The sequence below is a fragment of the Arachis stenosperma genome, chromosome 6 (assembly GCF_014773155.1).
Source record: "Arachis stenosperma cultivar V10309 chromosome 6, arast.V10309.gnm1.PFL2, whole genome shotgun sequence".
In the NCBI taxonomy this organism is placed as follows: Eukaryota; Viridiplantae; Streptophyta; class Magnoliopsida; order Fabales; family Fabaceae; genus Arachis; species Arachis stenosperma.
Window position 1 is genome coordinate 43,558,301 of NC_080382.1, and position 25,461 is coordinate 43,583,761.

A 25,461-nucleotide genomic window follows, 5' to 3' on the forward strand; every position below is an offset into this window, starting at 1 on the left:
ATAAAATATACAATTGACACCAAACTTAAAATATAAAACTAAACTCACATAAAAATTAAAAATTAATAAGGAAAAATAATATTTTTGAAAAATTTTTGAAAAGAAAATAAAGGACTCAGATTTAATGACTCTATAGCAACAAAAATAAATTATTCCTAATCTAAGCAACAAAATAAACCTTTAGTTGTTCAAACTCGAACAATCCCCGGCAACGGCGCTAAAAACATGGTGCACGAAATTGCAATCACACTTTTGCAATCCGCACAACTAACCAGCAAGTGCACTGAGTCGTCCAAGTAATACCTGATGACATGTCATCATGTCATATTTTTCTATGCTTTTTCATACAAGAAATTGATTATTTGTGCTTAAATATTGATTGCTTTTGTGCTTAATTGGTACATTTCCTTGATCTTTTAATTTTATAAACTTTGTAGGAAATAAGAAGAAGAAGAAGCAAAAAAGGCACAAAATAAGCTAAGAAAAGGGCAACAAGAAGGCCATGAGAGGAGGCAAAGAGAAGCAACGTTGGAGCCAAAATTGGTGCTCCAACGTTGCTGGAACGTTGCTCCTCACAGCCTGAAGGGGTATACTTCCAACAAAAATAACTTGAGCTACAAAGCTCCAAATGAGGTGATTCCAAATACATTGGAAAGTAGACATCCAGATCTTTCCAAACATATATGGCACTACAAGGTGGACATAAAATTTGAGGGAGAAAACTGCCCCGAAAAATGCATAAACAAACATGACACCAACCTGTAGTAAGGCCAGCTGACCTCTGCACCTTCGATGGAGTATAACTCGAGCTGTGGAGCTCCAATTGATGCGCTTCTAACAGCATTGAAAGGTAGACATTCAGAGCTTTCCAACAATATATAATAGTATGGGGTGGACAGCACGTTCTAGCTTCCGAAACTGGCAATGTTCCCAACATTTGCGTCAACGTTTGCCTCAAACTTGAGGTCAAACGTTGGCTAATTAATTTCCACCCAGGAGAAGCCAACGTTTGCCTCAAACGTGAGGTCAAACGTTGGCCACATTTTAGTATGGAAGAGAACCCCTAATTGATGGTTTTAATGAGCCACGTTTGCACCAACGTTTGCCTCAAACGTTGAGCCAAACGTTGGCTAGAAGAGCTGCTTGGGAAGGGCCACGTTTGAGCTCACGTTTGACCTCAAACGTTAGCTCAAACGTGGATGACAGCAAGGGGTCGATCTGCATAATGGGTTTCACGAAGACGTTTGAGTCAACGTTTGTCTCAAACGTTGACTCAAACGTGAATGCTCCAAAGTCCAAATTGCAAGCGGATTTCTTCTCAAGACCAAGAGCAATCAATTGGGGCCATCTCCAACTAATTGAACCAAGGCCATCCGGATCCACTCTTCCTCAAATCCAAAGCAAGCAAAGCCCAATTGACATCACCCAAAGGCACAAGTATCAGTTAGATTAGGATTTTCATTTGTTTTCAATTTCATTTTCATTTCATTTTGTAAAAAGCCTATATAAGGCATCATTTTCATTTTTGAAAGGAGGCTGGCTCTGTTAGAGCATTAGGAGTAGGGTAGAATAGAGAATTCTCTTTGAAATACTTTTACTTTTTTTGCAATTGTCAATTTGGTTTATGAAGTTTGAGTTTCTGAATCTTCTCTTCTGCAATTTTCTTTTGCTGCAAGTTTACAATTCAATTTACATTGAGCTTGATTTTGATCTTTGGTTCCCATTGCTTTCTGTTCTCATTGCTTCCATTTTACATTTCTTGCAATTTAACTCTTCTACAATTGTTCTGCATTTTACATTTTTGTTCATGATCTGATTTACTCTTCCTGCAAGTTTAAATTTCCTGCAATTGCTCTAAGCTTTGATCTACTACCCTCTTTACTTTCTAGCACCCAGCTCCCTTTGCATTCACTACAATTTACATTTCTTATCATTTAAGATTTTGCCAATTTACTTTCCTTGCTCTTTACGTTTTTGTCATTTACTTTCTACAATTTACATTATGTTGGTCACGTTTCACACAATTCACTCAATGTTAGCTTGACTAAACTAATCACCCACTAAAGTTTCTTGATCCATCAATCCCTATGGGATCGACCTCACTCTAAGTGAGTTATTACTCCTTGATGCGACCTGGTATACTTGCCGGTTAGATCTATGTGTTTGAAAATTCGTTTTCCACACACAAAAAAACCCTGTCAAGTTTTTGGCACCGTTGCTGGGGATTGATTAGATCAACAATGATTAAGTGGGTGAGAAGTCTAGATCAAGCATTTTCTTTGTTTTTGTTCTCGGTTTTAAGTTGATAGCAAGGTGTTTGAGTTATTGCCTCACTAAGAAATTCTTTCTCTATGACATGAATTTCAATTTTCATTGATGCTGCATTTTACAAAATATAAATGGAGTTCAACTCATCTTATGGTCAAATAAAATTTTATGGGATATCACCCACCATCACCAATCTCTAATGGTGGCTGGAAATATCACCAAGAAAATACAAATTCTAAACACTCCAATCCATGGAGAAATGCTTCAGAACCACAAGATGAGCAAGAAAATCAGATGGGATATCTCTCACCACCACAAAATGATTCAAGTAACTATTTTTATGGTGGCTGGGAGTATAACCAAAAAACTGCAAATTCTGAGCAGTCAAGCCCATTGAGAAATTGCCCAACCTCACCTTCCAGTTATACATTTGAAAATTCTTCATCAATTAACTATGCCTCAACACAAAATCCATCCCAAGACTCACAACCAACACAAACTTCAACAAGCCAAGGACTCTCAAGGATTGAGTCCATGCTCAAAAGATGTTGGGAGGAGAAAAAAAAATTCTGGAAAAAAAAAAAGAGAAATCCTTCAAAAACTTGGAAGTGATGTTAGATCAATTGTTGAGTGCAACGAAGAAACTGGAAGGGCAAGATGAGGAAGCCTTTGTGTCAAGCAAAATTTCAATGAAGAACGAGGTGGTTGAAAATGAAACTGTACTTGAGGTGACAAGGGAAGGAGTGGAGGAGCAAGAAAGTGAGGAAGACACTCAAGAGAAGTCACACTCAATTGAAACAGAGAAGTGCAAAGTGGAAGGGCTCATGGAACTACCAATTCAAGAGGCTCTTAATGAAGAAATCACTCCAATAATCACACAGCAACCATGTCTTGACATCCAAGAAGTGAAAGCAATTAACAAAAGCACCAAGAAGAGGATTGTGACTAAGATACCAAGGACAACATTCAAGAGAAGGTCAACTGCAAAAAATCCTCCCCCTGATCCCGCAAGCAAGATCAATCAAGCCAATTTCACAAGGAAGCTTGCTGAAAGGAGACCAAGACAGGGGACAATAGCTGAAACTTCTCCCCTCTTGGAGTCATTCCTCTTAACAAACTGGAAGAAGAGGAAGAAAGTGAAGAATAGGTAAACAGTAGGTAACATTCCTTCTCCTTGCTTTGTTTAATTTTCAATAAATTGACATATGGCTGCATTCTAAGTTTGGTGTTGCTATGCAACAAAAATTGGTTCCAATGTTTATTAGATACTTGCATCAATTCCAAGTGAAAGTGTCACACTAAGTTTGGTGTGCCGCTTATATTTTTTTATGCAATGTATCATGCACACCATCTTATGTTTGCAATCATAATGTTGTTGTCTCTCTGTGCCTTGATGGTTATCTGTAATTTTGCTTGCTTGAAACACATATACTACTAACATTTCATTGTGTAAGACATTCATGATCCATCTTAGCCCCATAGCCATTGATCTAATTTTTGCTTGAGGATGAGCAAGCATTCTGAGTTGGTATGGGAAGGAGAAGAATGGGAGGATAAGGACAACAATAGAGAAAATGAATTACAAAGTTGTAAAGTTCCTTTTCCTCTCATTTGTTTATAGCACTTTAAATTGCACGATTGTCTTATTCCCTTCTCTGTATACATGTGTGGTATGAATAAGCATAGTTTGAATTTTGATTTACAACATGTTACTGTGACATTATGACTACCAACTTGAGTTTTGTGAATTCAAAAGCAATAAAGTATCATGATCTTAAACAAACAAGGAATTAAAGAAGAATTTAGCATGTGCATACAAGTATTGGAAAGCTAGTATGATTGATTGTTGCTCAATTGCATTAGATTTTATTTAATTGAAGTTTTCATCTAGTGCATTTTTGTGAAATCTTTTGAAATCATGAAAACCTTGAAGAAGCAAATGCAAAATAAGGCAAGAAAAGAAAAAGGGAAAAAATGAGAAAGCTGAAGGCTCTGAGTACCAATGACAATATGTTAAGTACTTGTGGTGTTTATAAATCAAGCCAAATGCTTGAAAACAAAACACTTAGAAGTCAAGGCTAGGCTCAAAGTACAAAAGCACTTCCTCAAAGCTCAAGGTTCTGAGTATCAATGATTAGAGAGTCAAGAAAAAAAAATTAGCTTAATGAAGTCCTCTAATTCAAATGCTTGTGGTGCTTATGTATCAAGTGGTAATACTTGAAAACAAAGCATTTAGAATCGTAGCTTTGTTATTAACTCATGGGGCAAAGCACCCAAAAGGAGAAGCTAATAAGAAAATCAAAAGCTTGTCTCAAGGAAGAATTATAAGAAAAAGATTTCATAAAATGAGCTAGATAGAAGCATCAATCATTTACATTTCTTTTGTGATTGTAGCATGCATAGAAAACTAGCTTGCCATGAACATTAACTTGCTATTCTTCTAACCTTGGATTGTCAATCTTTATTGCATGATTCTTTTCTTGCTTGGGGACAAGCAAGGTTTAAGTTTGATGTTGTGATGACATGTCATCATGTCATGCTTTTCTATGCTTTTTCATACAAGAAATTGATTATTTGTGCTTAAATATTGATTGCTTTTGTGCTTAATTGGTACATTTCCTTGATCTTTTAATTTTATAAACTTTGTAGGAAATAAGAAGAAGAAGAAGCGAAAAAGGCACAAAATAAGCTAAGAAAAGGGCAACAAAAAGGCCATGAAAGGAGGCAAAGAGAAGCAACGTTGGAGCCAAAGTTGGTGCTCCAACGTTGCTGGAAATGTTGCTCCTCATAGCCTGAAGGGGTATACTTCTAACAAAAATAACTTGAGCTACAGAGCTCCAAATGAGGTGATTTCAAAAGCATTGGAAAGTAGACATCCAGAGCTTTCCAAACATATATGGCATTACATGGTGGATATAAAAATTGAGGGAGAAAACTGCCCCAAAAAGTACATAAACAAACATGACACCAACCTGTAGTAAGGCTAGCTGACCTCTGCACCTTAGATGGAGTATAACTCGAGCTGTGGAGCTCCAATTGATACGCTTCTAATGGAATTGGAAGGTAGACATTCAGGGCTTTCCAACAATATATAATAGTATGGGGTGGACAGCACGTTCTAGCTTCCGAAACTGGCAATGTTCCAAACGTTTGCGCCAACGTTTGCCTCAAACTTGAGGTCACACGTTGGCTAATTAATTTCTACCCAGGAGAAGCCAACGTTTGCGCCAACGTTTGCCTCAAACGTAAGGTCAAACGTTGGCCACATTTTAGCATGGAAGAGAACCCTTAATTGATGGTTTTAATGAGCCACGTTTGCGCCGACGTTTGCCTCAAACGTTGAGCCAAACGTTGGCTAGAAGAGCTGCTTGGGAAGGGCCACGTTTCAGCTCACGTTTGACCTCAAACGTTGGCTCAAACGTGGATGACAGCGAGGGGTCGATCTGCATAATGGGTTTTACGAAGACGTTTGAGTCAAAGTTTGCCTCAAACGTTGACTCAAACGTGAATGCTCCAAAGTCCAAATTGCAAGCGGATTTCTTCTCAAGACCAAGAGCAATCAATTGGGGCCATCTCCAACTAATTGAACCAAGGCCATCCGGATCCACTCTTCCACAAATCCAAAGCAAGCAAAGCCCAATTGACATCACTCAAAGGCACAAGGATCAGTTAGATTAGGATTTTCATTTGTTTTCAATTTCATTTTCATTTCATTTTGTAAAAAGCCTATATAAGGCATCATTTTCATTTTTGAAAGGAAGATGGCTCTGTTAGAGCATTAGGAGTAGGGTAGAATAGAGAATTCTCTTTGAAACACTTTTACTTTTTTTGCAATTGTCAATTTGGTTTATGAAGTTTGAGTTTCTGAATCTTCTCTTCTGCAATTTCCTTTTGCTGCAAGTTTACAATTCAATTTACATTGAGCTTGATTTGATCTTTGGTTCCCATTGCTTTCTGTTCTCATTGCTTCCATTTTACATTTCTTGCAATTTAACTCTTCTACAATTGTTCTGCATTTTACATTTTTGTTCATGATCTGATTTACTCTTCCTACAAGTTTAAATTTCCTGCAATTGCTCTAAGCTTTGATCTACTGCCTTCTTTACTTTCTAGCACCCAGTCCCCTTTACATTTGCTGCAATTTACATTTCTTATCATTTAAGATTTTGCCAATTTACTTTCCTTGCTCTTTACATTTTTGTCATTTACTTTCTACAATTTACATTCTGTTGGTCACGTTTCACACAATTCACTCAATGTTAGCTTGACTAATCTAATCACCCACTAAAGTTGCTTGATCTATATTTTTGGAAATTCATTTTCCACACAAAAAAACCCCATCAATACCTTACGTGAGTAAGGGTCGATCCCACGAGGATTGTTGGTATGAAGCAAGCTATGGTTATCTTATTAATCTTAGTCAGGATGCCAATAAGGTTCTTTGAATTTAATTGTAAAAAGTGAAAGTGTTTGGAATAAGTAATTGTTACTCAATAATGGAGAATATGTTGGAGTTTTGGAGATGCTTTGTCCTCTTTATTTCAGCTTTTCTCTTGTACTCCTTTTCACACACGAAAGGCTCCTTCCATGGCAAGCTGTATGTAGGGTGTCACTGTTGTCAATGGATACTTCCCATCCTCTCTGAAAATGGTCCAAATGCTCTGTCATAGCACGGCTAATCATCTGTTGGTTCTCGATCATGTCGGAATAGAATCCATTGATTCTTTTGCGTCTGTCACTACGCCCAACAATTGCAAGTTTGAAGCTCGTCACAGTCATTCAATCCTTGAATCCTACTCAGAATACCACAGACAAGGTTTAGACTTTCCGGATTCTCATGAATGCCGCCATCATTTCTAGCTTATACCACGATGATTCTGATTAAGGAATCTAAGAGACATTCATTCAATCTGATGTAGAATGGAGGTGGTTGTTAGGCACATGTTCGTGGATTGAGGAAGGTGATGAGTGTCACGAATCATCACCTTCTTCATGGTGAAGCGCGAATGAACATCTTAGATGGGAACAAGCGTGTTTGAATGGGAAAACAGAGATAATTGCATTAATTCATCGAGATGCTGCAGAGCTCCTCACCCTCAACAATGGAGTTTAGAGACTCATGCCGTCAAAGAGTATAACATTCAGATCTAAATATGTCATGAGATACAAAATAAGTCTCTAAAAGTTGTTTAAATACTAAACTAGTAACCTAGGTTTACAGAAAATGAGTAAACTAAGATGGATAGTGCAGAAATCCACTTCTGGGGCCCACTTGGTGTGTGCTGGGGCTGAGACTTAAGCTTCTCACGTGCCTGGGCTGTTTCTGGAGTTGAACGCCAGGTTGTAACCTGTTTCTGGCGCTGAACGCCAGACTGCAACATGGAACTGGCGTTGAACGCCCGTTTTCGTCATCTATCTTCGCGCAAAGTATAGACTATTATATATTGCTGGAAAGCCCTGAATGTCTAATTTCCAACCCAGTTGAGAGCGCGCCAATTGGACTCCTGGAGCTCCAAAAAATTTATTCCGAGTGCAGAGAGGTCAGAATCCAACAGCATCAGCAGTCCTTTTTCAGCCTAAATCAGATTTTTACTCAGCTTCCTCAATTTCAGCCAGAAAAAATACCTGAAATCACAGAAAAACACACAAACTCATAGTAAAGTCTAGAAATATGATTTTTTCCTAAAAACTAATAAAAATCTACTAAAAACCAACTAAAACATACTAAAATCTACATGAAATTATCCCCAAAAAGCGTATAAAATATCCGCTCATCAAAGCACCACATTTGAGAAAGCATTATATGATCTGGGAGCAAGCATCAATTTGATGCCCTTGTCCATGATGAAAAAGTTGCAAATCCAAGAGGCACAACCCACAAAGATAGCATTACAGATGGCAGACAAATCTACGAAGCCTGCATACGGATTAGTGGAGAATATCTTGGTCAAAGTGGGTAAGTTCTTCCTCCCAGTAGATTTTGTGATTCTTGACATAAGGGAGGATGAGAATGCCTCTATAATTCTAGAGTGCATGATGAGCAACTAGTCTTTCATGTCTTCAAAGATGTACATTCAGCAGGTGAAGAAGAGAGGTGCATGCAGACTGAGCTCATTGATCGAACCCTTCAAAAACCCCCTGATGATGCACATCAGAATCTGCAGCTCAAACCTCCCTTGGTAACAATCAATAAAATTCCTCCTGACATCAAATCTAAGTTTGGTGTTGGGAATGCATCATCCACCAAGGAACAGGGTCCTAAAAAGAAAGTACCCAAAGGATGGAGAAACAAAAAGATCCCCACTGAAGGTTTCTCCCCAGGAATGAAAGTGGTGTTGACTAGCAATCCAAAGTGGATTTATACAGTAACCAGAATCCTCTCTCTGGAGCATATTGAGCTACGTTATGGAGACACATGAAAGAAGTTCAAAGTTAGGGTTGAAGAGCTGAGCCCCTATGATCCTCCTCCTTAGAGGAGCTGACCGTCAAGCTAGTGACATTAAAGAAGCGCTTGTCGGGAAATAACCCGATAATTTTGTATCCTTAGTTGTTTTTCGTAGTAGTAGTTTTCTTACTTATTTGATTTTTATTGCGTTTTCACTATTTTATTGATGATGCAGCTAGTTTAGAAGCAGAAACTGAATATTTCCCCAAAAAAAAATGAGCACACGAAGCGCAAGCGTCGCTGGCGCTTACGCGTCATATGTGTGTGCGTGAAAAATAAAAGTGAACAGAGAGTTGCACGGGAGTGGCGAAGGAAGTGTGCCTTGCGCACAAATTGTCTCACGCGTACGCGTCCATGACGCGTGCACGTCAATTGCAATTTTGGCACTCCACGCGTACGCGTCAAGCACGCGCATGCGTGGATGAATAAAATCGGTGTAAAAGGTGTTTTAGCCTGAGAGTTTTGCTGGTGTGGGGCTGAAACTATGCTGGGCGCACAAGCCCCACCATACAGACGTGTCTCTAACGCATTCGCATCGTTTTCCCATTCTGGCCGTCCACGCGTACGCGTGCCACACGCGTACGCGTCGCATGCGACGCCCAATTGAACCACCTCAGCGCCTGATTTCAAATCATCCACCTGATAAACCCCATTTTTAGGGTTTATCTTGTATTGGATTTAGAGTATTTTGATGACCTTTTCTCGCATTTAGCCTATGAATTAGCATGGTTTTGTAATCTCTCCCGTAATTGTGCTTAAGGGTAAAAACATGCTTTTTAAGCCTTATTTTGATGAACTTTAATTCCTCTTTGATTCCATAAGATGCCTTGATGTGTTTGCTAGTAATTCCAGGATTGAAATAGGCTAGGCATGGATCAAAGAGAGCAAGGAAGGAAGCATACAAGTGGAGAGAAGCATGAAAAGTCAAAGAAGTGAAATCAGCCGAGCACGCGCACGCGCACAAGGCGCCTGCGCGCACATTGTAGAATCAGCCAGGGACGCGCACGCGTACCGTGCGCGCACGCGTCGAAGTTCATACATGACTTCATTAAAAGCAACACGTGCCTGGCAATTTGGAAGGGTTTCTGAACCCATTTTGGCGCCAATCACTAATAGAATGGAATAAAAGGATCAAGGATTGGAGGGGGAAGACAAGAGAAGTTAGACATAATTAGTGATAGCTTTAGTTGAGAGTAGTTTTAGAGAGAGAAGCTCTCACTTCTCTCTAGAATTAGGATTATGTTTAGGTTAATCTCTCTTCTTAGATCTAGGTTTAATTCATGCCTTGATTCACTTCTCCTTTATCAAGTCTTAATCTTCTCTTCTTCCTCCTTCTAGTCATGTGCTTTAATAATTGTAATTCTTCATTTTGTTTTGGATAGATTGTTGTTCATTTGTTTTCTTCCAATAATGCAATTTGAGGTAATTCATGATAATTGTGATTTCCTTGATTTGTTGTTGTTAATTCTTTGCAATAATTGTTATTAGATTTCATTCTTGTTGTTGATTTACGATGCTTTCCTTTTGTGCCTTCCAAGTGTTTGATGAAATGCTTGGTGGGATTTTAGTGTAGGTTTTGTTCCTCTTGGCCTAGGTAGAGTAATTAGTGATTCTTGAGTTGTCTAATTCCTTTGTTGATCGATAATTAGAAGTTGCTAATTGATTTGGATGCCTCTAAAGCTAGTCTTTCCTTTAGGAGTTGATTAGGACTTGAGGAATCAAATTGATTCATCCACTTGACTTTCCTCCATGGTTAGAGGTTAACTAAGTGGGAGCAATGGACAATTTGTCATCACAATTGAGGAGCATAACTAGGATAGGACTTCTCGTTCTCATATCTTGCCAAGAGTTTTGTTAGTTGTTAGTTTATTCTATTTGCCATTTATATTTCTTGTCCAAAATCTTAAAAACCCCAAATATAACTCACAACCAATAACAAGACACTTTATTGTAATTCCTAGGGAGAACGACCCGAGGTCCAATACTTTGGTTTATAAATTTTAGGGGTTTGTACTAGTGACAAACAACTTTTTGTATGAAAGGATTATTGTTTGGTTTAGAAACTATACTTTACAACGCGACTTCATTAGTGAAATTCTAAACCGTCAAAAATCCAATCATCAAAATGGCGCCGTTGCCGGGGAAATTGTAATGGTGTTGTGTTATTGGTTATTGTATATATGTGAATATTGTGAATATGTTTACCTTTTGCTTGTTTGTTAGCTTTTGGTAGTTGTAAGACTTTGTTTCCTTTATTTGTTATTAGTTTTTATTTTCTTTTTCCATTATGAATTCTCATTTTGGCTATGAGTATGATTACAACAATGTTGTAGGTGATGAAAACTTCAATGAAGAGATGCATCAAGGATGGGACACTCAAAGGTGGGAGGAGCCATATGCATATGATCAATTCTCTTGGCAAACAACCTCCACCAATGCACTACGAAGAAGAGCCATTCTATGATGCATACCAATCCAATGGCTATGGTGACTCACCTTGTGACTTCCAAGAACCACCACCATATGCCTATGAGTCATATCCTCAACATAACTCTCAACCATACTCACAAACCGTCAAAAATTTCATTAGTGAAATTCTAAACCGTCAAAAATCCAATCATCAAAATAGCGCCGTTGCCGGGAAAATTGTAATGGTGTTGTGTTATTGGTTATTGTATATATGTGAATATTGTGAATATGTTTACCTTTTGCTTGTTTGTTAGCTTTTGGTAGTTGTAAGACTTTGTTTCCTTTATTTGTTATTAGTTTTTATTTTCTTTTTCCATTATGAATTCTCATTTTGGCTATGAGTATGATTACAACAATGTTGTAGGTGATGAAAACTTCAATGAAGAGATGCATCAAGGATGGGACACTCAAAGGTGGGAGGAGCCATATGCATATGATCAATTCTCTTGGCAACAACCTCCACCAATGCACTACGAAGAAGAGCCATTCTATGATGCATACCAATCCAATGGCTATGGTGACTCACCTTGTGACTTCCAAGAACCACCACCATATGCCTATGAGTCATATCCTCAACATAACTCTCAACCATACTCACAAACCCCTTCTTACCAACCACCTTCATATGACCCTAATCCATATCTATCCTACCAACAACCATATGAGCCATATGAACCACACATAGAGCCACCACCATTTCAACATCAATATTTTTAAGAGCCACCCCTCCATATTATTACCAAGATGAACCACCTCCAATAAATGAAAATTTTCAACCACAAGATGAATACTACTTTCCACGACAACCTCCCATGGAAGAATACTCATATCCATTGATCCAAGAGCCACATCATCCTAATCATATTAACCAAGAGGAACAAGAGTCAAGGGATCATCTCAAGGAAGCATTGGATCAATTTCAAGCAACCATGGAGTGTGTTGTACAACAAGTGGAAAGAGTGGAAAATATTGAACCACCACAACTCTACCAAGAAGAACCACCTTCCTATTATGAACCCTTCCCCCAAAATGATGAATCCTTCCGCCCACCCCAATCTCTAATGGATGAAACCCTTGGTGTTCTTGTTCAAGGGCAAGAAGAGATGAAAAGGGATGTGCAAAATTTCATGGCCGCCTTGGATGCGGTAACAAATCAATTAGCCTCCCAATGCTTGAACACTCAAGGAACTCCCATGGTTACATGTGAAGAATCAAATGAAGAACATAGCATGAAGGAGAGATTGGAAACTCCGGTGGAAAATGAGGAAAGTTGCTTTGTATTGGAACAATTGGAGGAAGCTTTAATTGTTGAAGACAAGGAAGAAGTAGTAGAAGACTTAGGAGATGCGGAGCCTCCATGGGAACATAGAGTTGAATCTTGTGATAGTATTAATGAACAAAGGATTGAATTAGAGAAATCTTGTGAAGAGGTGGAAGTCCTTAGAAATAGAAGGATGGGAGTGGAATATGCTTTATCAGGATCGTTGGAAGCATCTTTGCCTAGGTTGTCATCTACTCCTTCACTTGAGTGGGTAAAATTCATTTCTATTAGCTTTATTGTCCCACTTGAGTATGGCTTGCTTGAAACGGATGGTCAACTTAGGATGCTTTGTGGGATGAAGCGTAAGCGAAAGATGTTTCGTGGTTGGCATTGCAAATCAAGGCTCATTTTGGTTGATACTTCAAGAGTTGAATACAAAGGTGGGAATAGTGCTCAAATAGATGGGTCTAGGAGGTTTGTTGGGCACTTCATAGAGAATTCATCTTCCTTACCACCCTGATGGACCAATAATGATGATCAACTTCAAGACGGGTGTGAAAATAAAGTGTGGGATCCCGGATCACAAGAAGAGGATCAACTTTGGGAGCCCCAAGCTTGTGAAGAACTCCATCAACACTTGGCTCAATCCATGAGAAATCATGGGGCACAATGGAGAACCAAGCATTGGTGGGAGTTCCAAGATGAATACAAGCAGAAGCCACCATGACAATGAGTCTCTCAACATGTCCAACTTAAGGACATAAAATAAAAGTGCCAGGTGGGAGACACCCCACCATGGTAAACTCTTTCCACTCTCTTTTAATTGTGCTTAATAAGTGATTTGAGTTGCCATTGTATGTAGATGTTTCATAAAAATTTGTTTGTACAACTTAATTGTTAGCTTAGTCACATGTATGTTGTGTTTAGTAGTAGATGAATAATATCAAATTGCATTTTTGTGAATTGTATGATGGTTGATTGAATAAAGAGTTGTGAGCAGTATAGGGAGCACCTGAGCACAATTTTTCTGCTTAAAGGGCAATAAAAAAAGGGGGTGGACGCGCGCGCACGATGTACGCGCACGCATCCATGAGCGGATGCATCATCACCCAAATCCCAGAAAGTTGGGCCTCTCTTGGGCAAACACTATGCCCCGAGCCCAACACAACCCACGATGACGCGCACTACGTGCGTGCGCGCCGATCACGAGAACGCGGACGCGCACCTGCCGCGTCCGCGTCGATCCGCTGCTGCAACTTCTGAGCCAATCTCCAGAGAGTTGCGCTGGATCTGGGCCAACTTTAAGCCCCCAGCCCAACTCATCTCGCGCGGACGCACACTTGCCGCGTGCGCACCCATATACCAAAAAGAGGATAGGACGCGAGCGCACGCATCGCGCTTGCGCGCCTTATGATAGACTACCATGTACGCAGATGCGCACTTGCCGCGTATGTGCCCTTGCTGATGCCGCCATTCCAGGCCTTTGTCCAGATAGTTGGGCGCACGCTGAGCCCACTCTAAGCCTCCAGCCCAACTCAATGTACGCGGACGCGCACTTGCCGCGTACGCGCCCCTATGAAGATTCCCCATCCACACCTGAGCGCGCTGTACGCGCACGCGTAGGTCCCTAGTTTCATCAATGTACGCGAACGCGCAAGGTGCGTGCTCGCGTCGATTCAAAAAATAGGATAACCCTAATGCGCGAGGGTGTTACGCAGTCGCGCACATCTCTTCTTTCCCCCCACCATCTTCTTCCTCTTCCCTCCTTCAACATCTAACCACCCTCCGCCGCTAACAGCGGCCGCCGTCGCCACCACCCAACCTTCGTCCATTGTCTCTCTCTCACTGCCAACCTCTCATTCTCTCGCTCTACTCACCTCTGCCTGAATGCCACCTCCGCCGTCACTCCACCATCACCGCCGGTGACAAGCACTCGGCGGCCCCTCCCTCTCTTCCCCCATTTCACATTCTCCTCTCACTCTCCTTCTCTCACTATCGCCAGCTTCCCTTCACTCAGTCTTTCACTCTTCCGAGCACCACCACCGCCGCTCTGCCATAACCGCCACCATCCACGGCGGCGTGAATCTCTGATTCTGTTGCTCCCGTTCCAAACCCAATTTCCTTTTCCATTTTTTTAGTTCTTCTCTGCTCCCAGGTTCCTGCTCCAACTCTGCTTGCTATTAATTTTTCGTTTTTGTTATCTACTGTTAGTTGTTTGTAGTTAGTTAGAATTGGAACTTTGTATATTAGGTTAGATAGAAATAATTGCTGTTAGGTAGCTAGGACTGGATAGAGGATTCTAGGCCTGATAAGTGCTCCGTTTGTGCATAATTTGCTGTTTGTTTACTTGGGTGCTGTATGATTGATTTTGGGTTGCTCTTTTATGAAATTTGTGCTGCTGCATGCTATCCCATCGCTATTGTGCTTAATTGATGTTACTTTCTATGCTGTTTGTGCTATTTTGCTATCCGGGAATGTCCAATTTTAAACAGGGATGCTGCCCAATTTTCAAGAAATTTATTTTCATTTTAGTCTCTATTGCAAATTTGGGCTATTTCCGTTACTTTTGACTTCCGGGATTTGCATTAAACATTGTGAACATGATTTCTATGTCTAGCCACAACTCCTCTTTTCTTTGAGCCTAAATATCATCATGCCACTAATCCATTTTTTTCTAACTTACTAATTTCTTTAACCATTTAACATCTACTCACATTTAACCCTCTTTAACCATTATTTCAAAGGTATGATGATTTCATTGCTTAATGAATAAGAGTTGTTGACTTTAGTGACCATCACATTGATGATTTCCTTTCAATTCATTGCACTCCATTGCAATTTCATTTTCATCATCAATAATTATACCTCATTGTAAGCATTTTGTGAATCCTTTTGTTAGGCAAGCTTTCTTTCATCATAACACTAACTATCAATCTCACTTCTTACTCACTAACTTGTTTAACCTACTCACTTCATTTCTCTTTACTCGACTCATTAACCATTCTTTTGAGTTATGATGATGAATATGCATATTCTTTAAGAATTGTGTACATTGTTGGATGTATTGATTTCTTGGTTTATGTTTCCACTTATGCTTATTTGCACACCAAGTTTTCAATACACATCATGATTGCTCATCATTCATCTTACATCTTGAAGTTGCTTTTAATTGCTATATGCTACATGTTTAATTGCTATCATATTTGTCTTTTTTCAGGATGTCGGATAAAGGAAAAGCTATAGCCACTACCTCCAAGAAAAGAAAACATTCTACACCCTCTATTCCCTCCATTTACAAGAATTATGCTAAGAATCCTTTGAATGACGAAGAAAAGAAAAATCAGTTACTACCTTCTACCGATCCAACCAAGTTTCCCAATCTTTACTGTGAGCTTCGCCTTTCCAAGTATCGGACGACGAAACTAAATACTGAGAAGAAGCTTGTCCTTCCCAATGATGTGAGATGATCAATTACTAGTCGGATCCTAGAGTTGGGTATGGACTTTGTTGACAGAGATTTGGGGGATATCAACATTTCTTGGGTTAAGGAATTCTATTGCAACTTCTTCCGTCCTACTCTGGATTCAGTTCAGTTGAGGGGTAGAGAGGTTATGATCACTGAGACTGCTATAGAGGAGGCATTGCAGTGCCAACATCTTCCTGATGGCACCTGCGCTCATCAGCAGGCTGAGATAGCTATTCACAGCATGACCTTTGACTATGAGGCGCTTAGGCACGTGATTGGTGTACCAGATGCTACTTGGGTCATGGATGCGAACAACACTAAGCCTAAAGGGATGCTCTTTGCTCATCTGACTAGAGAGGCCAAGACTTGGCAGATGATATTTGCCCACTATGTCTTACCCATCACTCACTTCTCTGAGATCCCTATGGAGATGCTACTTCTGATTGGGTGTGTTATGGAGGGGAATGAGGCCTATTTTCCTCGATTGATCTGGCAGTGTATGTGGCGAGCACATATTCATGGCCTACTTCCGTTCTCTACCTTGGTTACCAGTATGGCCGCCTTAGCTGAGGTCCCCTGGTCGGATGATGATGTGACACCACCACCCCCAGACGACGATGACAAGGAGGTTACTATTCCTTGGGGTGGTTGGGTGCACGAGAAGCCCCCGGATAGACGCCGATCTAGGGCTAGAGCAGTGGTAGGGACAGCCGGACCTCCAGTAGCTCTGTCCTCTTCTGCAGCAGCAGCTCCATCTTCTTCGACAGCCCCTTCTTCAGCACTTGAGCCGACTTACCTACTGGTCCAGCGTCTGTTTCAGTTTTTGGAGCGCGAAAAGCGCCATGTCAGGCACCGACTGGATCGGATGGATCAGGCACTCATCTCCCTTGGCGCTGAGTTACCTCCGCTTCCAGACTCTCCGGCCTCCGATGAGCAGGATCATCAGGAGGAGGATGTTGATGAGCCGACTCAGCAGGATGCACCTCCAGCTGCTCCTGACACCACAGAGATCCCATAGCCCCATGAGGAGCCGGTCCCACAGCCTCAAACAGAGTCAGCACCTACTGTTGTACCTTCTCCTTATCCTCCGGTTTAGCCTCGAGGACGATGCTTGATCTTAAGTGTGGGGAGGTAGCCGGTGGCACCTTTAGGAGACCGGTGAACACTTTAGTTATGCTGCCTAGTTATCTCATTTTGTATATACTTGATATTTTAGATATTATGCTTTTGGATATTTCTAGATGTTTTGGATGATAGATTTCATACTTTTGGTTGGATTTTTCTTTTTTTTTTAGTCACCCTTTTTGCATAAGAAATTGTTTTAAGTGAAAAAGGAAAAGGGTAAACTAAGGAAAATTTTTGAATTTTTCAATCACAACAATGCTTAGTCAAATATTGAGATTTTTCAAGAAATTTAATTATAGGGCACCAACCCAATTGATTGAAGAAAATTTTTGGTAAAACTTGCTTGAATTCTTACTTTGTGAAGCATGTATTGAATTAAGAACACAAGCTTGTGAGACTTGAGCCTATTGATGTGGTTACATTTTATAACCACTTATTTTCCATTCTTGTGTGAAATTGTTCTCTATCTATGATTGTGATCCTTGATTTGCTTGGTTCTATATGTCCATTTATTTCTTGTATTCATGCATTTGTATGATTGAGGCCATTATTTCATTAGCCCACTTACCCAAATAGCCTACCTTTTACTCTCCATTGTTAGCCAATTTTGAGCCTATGCTTAACTAACTTGTTCTCATTTTAGCACATTACAAGCCCAAGGCGGAAAACCAATGAAAGTCCTTGTTTGGAACTTTGATTAGCCTAAGCTAGTGAGAGTGTTTGTTATTCAAAGTTGGTGAGGCTTGGGAACATTGGATGGGATAAAAAGGGTAGTACACTTTCATATTTAGGAATTGGGAACATATTCATGTATTGATTGAATGTATAAGACCTTATGCAATTGATGTCCTTGCACAAAGTATAAAAAGAAAAGAAAAAGAAGGGAAAAATAAAATGAAAATGAAAAAAAAAAGAATATAGAAAAAATGAAAAGAGAAGAAAAATAATAAAAGGGGACAAATGCCCCAAAGTGAAGTCAATAAAAGGGAATCAATGCATAAGTGTTACGAATCAAGGAATAGAATGCATAAGTATGTAAGAAAAAGTGAAGAATGGGTAGTTAGAATAGTTTGAATTTGTATAGGTCATTATATAGGTTAGGTGGGAAAGTCTATGCTAATCCAATCCAAGATCCAAACTCTAGTCCACTCAACCATAAATGATCCTACCTTGACCCTAACCCCATTACAACCTAAACGAAAGACCTTATGATGAGTGTATGCATGCATTGAATGAGTGTTGATTGTTAGAAGAAAATCAATTTTTGGAAAGCATGATTAGAAGAGAATTGAGTGAATTAACCCTTAAACACTTGAGTGAATAGAGCGGATACACATCCGGTGAGGGTTCAAAAGTTCAACTACATGTGTTCACCCATATCATCTATATTCTTGCAAGCTTGAATTTCTCTTGATAAGTTTCAATACAATTGTGGTTTGGATTTGATCCCTATTGTTCTAGCTATTGTGCATATGCATGTCTCTTGGGAATTGATATGTTTGAACTAAGCATTTGCATTTAGATAGGACTCATATAGTTTAGTTGAATTCAATAAATGTCATACCCCTTAGTTCCTTCTTATTTTAGCATGAGGACATGCTAAGGTTTAAGTGTGGGGAGGTTGATAAACCCCATTTTTAGGGTTTATCTTGTATTAGATTTAGAGTATTTTGATGACCTTTTCTCGCATTTAGCCTATGAATTAGCATGGTTTTGTAATCTCTCCCGTATTTGTGCTTAAGTGTAAAAACATGCTTTTTAAGCCTTATTTTGATGAACTTTAATTCCTCTTTGATTCCATAAGATGCCTTGATGTGTTTGCTAGTAATTCCAGGATTGAAATAGGCTAGGCATGGCTCAAAGAGAGCAAGAAAGGAAGTATACAAGTGGAGAGAAGCATGAAAAGTTAAAGAAGTGAAATCAGCCGAGCACGCGCACGCGCACAAGGCGCCCGCGCGCACATTGCAGAATCGGCCAGGGACGCGCACGCGTACCGTGCGCGCATGCGTCGAAGTTCGCACATGACTTCATTAAAAGCAACACATGCCTGGCGATTTGGAAGGGTTTCTGAACCCATTTTGGCGCCAATCACTAATAGAAAGGAATAAAAGGATCAAGGATTGGAGGGGAAAGACAGGAGAAGTTAGACACAATTAGTGATAGATTTAGTTGAGATTAGTTTTAGAGAGAGAAGCTCTCACTTCTCTCTAGAATTAGGATTAGGTTTAGGTTAATCTCTCTTCTTAGATCTAGGTTTAATTCATGCCTTGATTCACTTCTCCTTTATCAAGTCTTAATCTTCTCTTCTTCCTCCTTCCAGTCATGTGCTTTAATAATTGTAATTCTTCATTTTGTTTTGGATAGATTGTTGTTCATTTGTTTTCTTCCAATAATGCAATTTGAGGTAATTCATGATAATTGTGATTTCCTTGATTTGTTGTTGTTAATTCTTTGCAATAATTGTTGTTAGATTTCATTCTTGTTGTTGATTTACGATGCTTTCCTTTTGTGCCTTCCAAGTGTTTGATGAAATGCTTGGTGGGATTTTAGTGTAGGTTTTGTTCCTCTTGGCCTAGATAGAGTAATTAGTGACTCTTGAGTTGTCTAATTCCTTTGTTGATCGATAATTAGAAGTTGCTAATTTATTTAGATGCCTCTAAAGCTAGTCTTTCCTTTAGGAGTTGATTAGGACTTGAGGAATCAAATTGATTCATCCACTTGACTTTCCTCCATGGTTAGAGGTTAACTAAGTGGGAGCAATGGATAATTTGTCATCACAATTGAGGAGGATAACTAGGATAGGACTTCTCGTTCTCATATCTTGCCAAGAGTTTTGTTAGTTGTTAGTTTATTCTCTTTGCCATTTATATTTCTTGTCCAAAATCTTAAAAACCCCAAATATAACTCACAACCAATAACAAGACACTTTATTGTAATTCCTAGGGAGAAGACCCGAGGTCCAATACTTCGGTTTATAAATTTTAGGGGTTTGTACTAGTGACAAACAACATTTTGTATGAAAAGATTATTGTTTGGTTTAGAAACTATACTTTACAACGAGATTTCATTAGTGAAATTCTAAACCGTCAAAAATTTAATCATCACCACCTCCCAAATCCTAATTCTCTATTGTTCTTTTATCTTTTTATTCTTTTTTCTTCATATTAATTTCTTTTATGTCTCTCACTGTTTGTAGTTCTTCTTTGCTTGAGGACAAGCAAACCTTTAAGTTTGGTGTTGACGCTTCGTTTATGGCTTTTCTGTCTAGCACCAAAGGGAGAAGAATGTTCTTCATGAAGTAATGAGATGACCACCAGCATAACTGAGGTGGTTGAGTTTCTTTCATTCTATTTCTCCTCATTCTTATTATGTTATCTTCTGTTTTCTGTTACTTTGATTGCTTGCATGATCTTTAGTAATATGATAAAAAAAAATTGTCTCATGTATTACTCACTATAGCTTGAATTCAAAAGAAAAAGAAGTGATGTATTGCATGAGAAATTGAGTTATATTTAAGAGTAATCTTATTTACTTAAATGTGGTAGTATTATCTGTGATTTTTGAATGCATGATATGAACAGTGCATATTTGAATTTGAATCAAGGGATGTTGATGTATAAGGAACAGGAATTTAGAGAATTATTATGACTTCTCTGAAATAAATAAAAGTTTAACCCTTGAAGCAAAAAAAAACAGCAAAAGAAAAAAATAATTAATAATAAAAGCAAGGTCCAAGGCTCTGAGCATCAATGACTAGGGAGGTCAGACATGATTAAAAGCTCAAAGAGTTGTTTCCCTAGTCATATGCTTGTGGTGTGATTGTGTCAAGTAATCCTTGAGACAGAACACTTAGAGTCGAGACCAAGTGCATTTAACAGAGTATGCCAAAGGCTTTGAGCACCACTGTCTGGGAGTAACTGAAAGAAAAATCAGAACTCAAATAGAGTTTCCCAGTTAAGTGCTTGTGGTGTTTCTGTGTCAAGTAACCCTTGAGACAAAATATTTAAAGTCATGGCTAGGCTCAAGGTGCAAAGCACCAAAGAAAAATAAATTAAAGTAAAATTTGCTGTGTACAAGGATTAAATTTGGTGCACGAATTTGTGATCCGCACAACTAACCAGCAAGTGCACTGGGTCGTCCAAGTAATACCTTACGTGAGTAAGGGTCGATCCCACGGAGATTATTGGTTTGAATAAAGCTATGTTTATCTTATTATTCTTAGTTAGGATATTAATTAAAATTATCAGTTGGAATTATTAGATTGGAGAAATAAAAGAGAATAAAAGCGTTACTTGTTGTGCAGTAATGAGAAATATGTTGGAGTTTTGGAGATGCTTTGTCCTCTGAACTTCAACTCTTCCTTGAAATCCTTTTCCACACGCAAGTTCCCTTCCATGGCAAGCTCTATGTAGGGTGTCACCGTTGTCAATGGCTACTTCCCATCCTCTCAGTGAAAACGTTCCTATGCTCTGTCACAGCACGGCTAATCATCTGTCGGTTCTCAATCAGGTTGGAATAGAATCCATTGATTCTTTTGCGTCTGTCACTAACGCCCGGCCTTCAGGAGTTTGAAGCTCGTCACAGTCATTCAATCCCAGAATCCTACTCGGAATACCACAGACAAGGTTTAGACTTTCCGGATTCTCATGAATGCCGCCATCAATCTGGCTTATACCACGAAGATTCTGAGTAATGAATCTAAGAGATACTCATTCAATCTGATGTAGAACGGAGGTGGTTGTCAGGCACACGTTCATGGATTGAGGAAGGTGATGAGTGTCATGGATCATCACCTTCTCCATAATTAAGCACGAATGAACATCTTAGATAAGAACAAGCGTGTTTGAATGGAAAATAAAGGAATTGTATTAATTCATCGAGACGCTGCAGAGCTCCTCACCCCCAACAATGGAGTTTAGAGACTCATGCCGTCAAAAAGTATGTAATTCAGATCTGAAAATGTCATGAGGTACAGAATAAGTCTCTAAAAGTTGTTTAAATAGTAAACTAGTAACCTAGGTTTACAGAAAATGAGTAAACTAAGATAATTGGTGCAGAAATCCACTTCTGGGGCCCACTTGGTGTGTGCTGGGGCTGAGACTAAAGCTATCCACGAACTGAGGCTTTTCTTGGAGTTGAACTCCAAGTTATAACGTGTTTTGGGCGTTCAACTCCGGATCATGACGTGTTTCTGGCGTTTAACTCCAGACAGCAGCATGTACTTGGCGTTCAATGCCAAGTTACGTCGTCTATCTTCATGCAAAGTATGGACTATTATATATTGCGGGAAAGCTCTGAATGTCTAATTTCCAACGCCGTTTAGAGCGCGCCAATTGGACTCCTGTAGCTCCAGAAAATCCATTTCGAGTGCAGGGAGGTCAGGATCCAACAGCATCAGCAGTCCTTTTTCAGCCTAACTCAGATTTTTGCTCAGCTCCCTCAATTTCAGCCAGAAAATACCTGAAATCACAGAAAAATACACAAACTCATAGTAAAGTCCAGAAATATGATTTTTGCCTAAAAACTAATAATATCTAACTAAAAACTAATTAAAACATGTTAAAATCTACATGAAATTACCCCCAAAAAGCGTATAAAATATCCGCTCATCACAACACCAAACATAAACTGTTGCTTGTCCTCAAGCAACTAGATAAATAAAAGAGGATAAAAAGAAATCAAGAAGCAATAATATCTCAGAGTTTTAAGTGAAGCTCAGATTCTAATTGGATGAGCGGGGCTAGTAGCTTTTTGCTTCTGAACAGTTTTGGCATCTCACTTTATCCTTTGAAATTCAGAATGATTGGCATCCATAGGAACTCAGAATTCAGATAGTATTATTGATTCTCCTAGTTTAATATGTTGATTCTTGAACACAGCTACTTTAAGAGTCTTGGCCGTGGCCCTAAGCACTTTGTTTTCCAGTATTACCACTGGATACATAAATGCCACAGACACATAACTGGGTGAACCTTTTCAGATTGTGACTCAGCTTTGCTAGAGTCCCCAATTAGAGGTGTCCAGAGTTCTTAAGCACACTCTTTTGCCTTGGATCACGACTTTAACCACTCAGTCTCAAGCTTTTCACTTGGACCTGCATGCCACAAGCACATGGTTAGGGACAGCTTGATTTAGCCGCTTAGGCCTGGATTTATTTCCTTGGGCCCTCCTATCCATTAATGCTCAAAGCCTTGGATCCTTTTTACCCTTGCCTTTTGGTTTTAAGGGCTATTGGCTTTTTCTGCTTGCTTTTTCATTCTCTCTTTTTTTTTTTTTGCAAATTTTTTTTTTCACTGCTTTTTCTTGCTTCAAGAATCAATTTCATGATTTTTCAGATCATCAATAACATTTCTCTTGTTCATCATTCATTCAGGAGCCAACAATTTTAACATTCATAAAATTCGATATCAAAAATATGCACTGTTCAAGCATTCATTCAGAAGACAAAAAGTATTGCCACCACATATAAATAATTAGAATTTTCCTTATTAAGAACTCGAAAAAATTAAATTGCCTCTTTATTCTAAAAATCTACTATTTTATTCATGTTTGATGATGATGAGAAAAATAAATTATAACTTAATTGAAAATAAAATCAAAATAGATATGCTAATTACTACTACTCCTATATAACTTCTAAGGTAGAATCCTATAATAATACTATCACAGAGTTAAAGCTAGAATTAGAACTTAACAACCTGTATTTTGGGAAGTGGATGTTCCTCTAGTCTGTGGGGTGCCTTCAAGAATTAATTTCTGATGCTTCAGCTCCCTTAAGTTCACATCCTTGCTCTTCCTGTTCCCTTAGGTGCAATGATCTTGATGAGTTTTAGCTCAGTGATCATGGCAAATCACACCAAACTTAGAAGTTTTCTTGTCCTCAAGCAAAATAAAGGATAGAAGAGGAATAGAGGGAGAGGCAATTTCGAAATCCAAAAGATATGATGAGTTGAAAAATATTTGAAAAAGATTTGGATTGGAAAAAGATTTGTGTTTATGAATTAAGATACATTTGATATTTTTGAGAAAGGGATTTTAGAAATTAGGGTTAAAATTTTTTGAATTGAAGGATGATATTTTGAAACATGTTTATGCAAGAAATCATGAATTGAAACATAAAAATTAGAAAATTTGTGAAGGAAAACGAATTTTACCTCCTCCCCACCATTCTGGCGTTAAACGCCCAACTGCTGCATGTTTTGGGCGTTTAACGCCCAGTTGATGCTTCTCCTGGGCGTTCAACGCCCAGTTGTTGCTTCTTTCTGGCGTTGAACGCCAGGAAGTCCTTTGTCACTGGGCGTTTTTCTAAACACCCAGGATGCTGTCAATCTGGCGTTAAACGCCCAGAAGGTGCTTCCTTCTGGCGTTCAACGCCCAGAAGATGCTCCTTTCTGGCGTTTAACGCCTGGATGGCTACCCTTACTGGCGTTGAACGCCCAGTGGGTGCTTCTTTTGGGCGTTCAACGCCCAAAACGTTTCTTACTGGCTTTTTCACGCCAGTGAGCTTCCAAATTCCCCTGTAACTCTGTGAATTCAATCAATTGCTTTTTTACCTTGAAGATACTTTGACATATACCTGTAAAAATCAACAAAAACAAATAAAATTAAATTTTGTGATTGGCTGGGTTGCCTCCCAACAAGCACTTCTTTATTGTCCTTAGCTGGACAGTGAGCTCTCATGGAGTCTCACAGATAATCAGAGCAAGGTAGGGACCTTCCAACATCAAATTTAGAGTTTGAATGTGGGGGTTCAACGCCAAACTTAGAGTTTGGTTGTGGCCTCCCAACACCAAACTTAGAGTTGGACTGTGGGGGCTTTGGTTGACTCTGCAGTGAGAGAAGCTTTTCATGCTTCTTCTCCATTGTTACAAAAGGAGAACCTTGTGTCATATAGTTTGCAATGTCTGCAAACCACAGAGCTTCCTGAACAGCAAACAATTGCTCATCCGGAAAGGTTTCAGAGATTTCAGTAGGAGGGAGGGATGCTCCTACTACTGGTTCTATCCGGGACAGGTGATCAGCTACTTGATTCTCTGTTCCTTTTCTGTCTCTTATTTCTATATCAAACTCTTGCAGAAGCAACACCCATCTTATGAGCCTGGGCTTTGAATCCTGCTTTGTGAGTAGATATTTAAGAGCAGCATGGTCAGTGTACACAATCACTTTTGATCCTACTAAGTAGGATCTAAACTTGTCAATGGCATAAACCACTGCAAGTAATTCTTTTTCTGTGGTTGTGTAATTTTTCTGGGCATCATTTAAAACACTGCTAGCATAATAAATGACATGCAGAAGCTTGTTATGCCTCTGTCCTAATACTGCACCAATGGTATGGTCACTGGCATTACACATTAGTTCAAAGGGTAATGTCCAGTCTGGTGCAGAAATAACTGGTGCTGTGACTAGCTTAGCTTTCAGGGTCTCAAA